Genomic DNA, 2,810 nt, shown 5'->3' with positions numbered 1-2,810 from the left:
CGCGACGCACCCTGCGCGCGCAGCCGCGATGTTACACCTGGCCGGGAGGCTCCCGCCGGGCGAGGGGCGGCGCTGCGAGCTCACATCGGGCCGGCAGCTGGCTGCCGACGGGCCGCGAGCTCCTCCCGGTGGCGGCCGCTCCGCGGGGCCACGGGCCTCGTTCGTCGTCCCGCTGTTCCCAGAGAGGGGCGGGCAGACCCGGACGCCGCCATGCCGCTCACTGGGCGTGATAGCGCCGAGCGGGTGGTGTACGCTGTTAGGTAAAGCTGGGAAACCGTCTGAGCGGCGGCTCCATAGCTCAGTGGTTAGAGCACTGGTCTTGTAAACCAGGGGTCGCGAGTTCGATCCTCGCTGGGGCCTGGGTGCTATTTTTAACGGCCCTCGACATCTCTCGTATATTTTAGGGCGTTTTGTTGGTGGTCGTGAACTGCGCGTATCGACGTGGGAATGTTTGCTTCGAGAGCGCGCAGGAACTGAACGGTATGGATGAAATGTGAGTGCGGGCAGTGAAGGCCCTCGCGCTGTCTTCAGCTCTGTGCTGGCTGCGAACAGAGCTGCAGCTGGGAAGGAGCACGGGGGTGGCTGGGAACTTGTTTGTACAGCTCACAGCATGGTTTCCCTGATGGGAGCTTTGGCAAAATGCTGCTCTGGGCATTAAAAGGAACAAATTGCCCCGGAGTGAAGAATAAACTGGGCTGGATTATGGGAGTCCTCACAGCTGAGGGAAGGCTGAGCTGCTGGGTTACGGCTGGGCAGAACAGGTGCAAGCATTTTTTGTCTACAGCCTGACACATCACCACGGCATGCAGGCAGTGCGTGGTGTGGCCCTACAAACTGTGCGGCACTCCTGGCTGCATATAGCTGGATATGAGGGCCAAAGACTGCTCACTGTGCTGTGTTTTGGGATTGTTGTACTCTGAGACTCCTGGCAGTGGGCTGATGGAGGTGGTGACACAACCCCGTGTTGGGAGGGTCTGCTGTCAGTGTGAGGGTTGTGTTGTGATGCCATGTGGCTGTAGGGTCTGTATAGAGGAGCTGGTTTCTGCCATCAGGAGAACTTCAGACCTCTGGGCTGATGTTTGTGCAGGATGCCTTAAGAAATCATTCACGTGCTTACACGTGATAACCCAGAAACATGTCTCTGTGTGCTTGTGCCTGGCATAACACAGCGTGGTCAGTGTCTGAGCAGAGGTGATGGGAAGGGGTGATGTGTTCGTCGTGGAAGGACAGATCACGTGTCATGAGTGCTGATCTGTTCCCCAACTCCAGCAAATGTAATAGGAACAGAGTTTGTCTATTCCTTCTTGTAGCTATATATAAAAACTACCACGGAAGGCTTTTCTGAAACGCTGACAGGTTGATACATGCGCCTTTATAGTGGTTCAGAAGCTGCATGAGTGGGAGCTAAGCCACCTAATGTCAGCATTTAAACTGTGCTTCCATTTTAGGAATATACTAACCGAATCCTCCGAATTAACTGCATGCTGTTATGTAAGCGTAGGAGAGAGGCAGATGCTCCTGGAGGCCTCCAGAGGGAGAGCCTGCTCACCAAACCAGGGTCTGTGCTCTGCCAGCGTGCTTCTGGACATGCATGGGCATCCGGCGTGGCTGGGAACCATACCGAGCATCAGATGCTTTGGGGACACAGTGTCACAGCACTTGAAAGTGGGGTTTGGAATGTGTGACTCATTTTTCTGCTGATGTAGGCAACTTTTCTTTTTTTTTCTTTTTTTTTTTCACTTTCAGAGGCCAGCCTTTATGAGTAAGCAGAACCTATTTTAAATAGTAGATTTAAAAAACTGTCTTTTATAGTTGTGCTGCTGTGGTACTGTATGTATGTAGTAGACCTGTTACAGCTGTCCCCACAGAAACCCACAGACAGCAGTGTGTGGCAAGAGAAGTCCATAGCACCTCTGGGCCCCCCAGCTCAGTTGTACTCAAGTGGAAAACAGGAGATGCACCCAGCCTCTCCATCCCCTATGAGACACTTAAGTACCACTCCCTGATCCCAGCCAAAGAATGACCTCTAAAAACACCATCCCTTACAAGCCATGTCTTCAAAGGTCTTCATTTCTTGCTGAAAGAAGTTTTAGCAGCTGTTGTTGCTGAGGGTGAGAAATGAATCAAAGCTCTGCTCTGCTCTGAGAAACTGAGGTGACTTTCACTGGGTTCAGTGATACATCTGTTGGCAATGTAATTAGAAAATGCCTTCGTGGTTTCTCTGAGCTGTGGTGAGGAGCCTGGCTGTACTAATTGTGTTTTCAATTTGACTAATAGCAGAGCCCCTTGGAATTACCATTGTATCTGGAAAGACAGATATCTGCTATCACTGCAAGATAATCTGAGTTCATTTTGAAGATCTTCTTGTTCTGTGTTGTTTTATTTTTCCCAGGAAATGCGTACCTGGTTGCTCCATCCAGCAGCAGGAGGCCTCACCCAAGCAGAGGTTGTTTTTCTTTCCAGATATATAGCAAAAAATTCACATATCTAAGCCTAGCATACTGCAGTGTGATACCATTTTTGGCACAGGAAATAGGGAATTTAAGTCACTGACTTTAACTGGTTTAGCCTTTGGAGGAGAATCTAAATATAAATCCTTTCAAAATAGGACATATGTCAGTATTGCAAAGGTGTTCTCAAGACATAAGATTCTTAAAAAACAAAAACAAAAAAAACCAACAATCTCTTTCCCACCAAACACAAAGCACTTTAAAAATCCGAGATTAATAAAGCACATTGGTTTAGTCAGACAAGAACTGACTTTTGTTTTTGGTCTTGTTCCTAAGTATTCGAAGCTTGGTGGCTTCAGG

The 2,810-nt window shown here is 49.6% G+C and overlaps 1 non-coding gene across 1 annotated transcript; it reads left to right on the top strand.

The window, feature by feature from the left end:
- Positions 1–287: 287 nt before the first annotated feature.
- On the top strand, positions 288–360 carry TRNAT-UGU. The gene has a single exon. It is a non-coding gene; the product is annotated as a tRNA-Thr (tRNA).
- Positions 361–2,810: the final 2,450 nt, after the last annotated feature.

This window comes from Centrocercus urophasianus, unplaced genomic scaffold (assembly GCF_019232065.1).
Source record: "Centrocercus urophasianus isolate 14NV4802_14NV808 unplaced genomic scaffold, USGS_Curo_1.0 seq_14, whole genome shotgun sequence".
In the NCBI taxonomy this organism is placed as follows: domain Eukaryota; kingdom Metazoa; phylum Chordata; class Aves; order Galliformes; family Phasianidae; genus Centrocercus; species Centrocercus urophasianus.
This window is presented reverse-complemented; position numbering and strand designations above follow the sequence as displayed.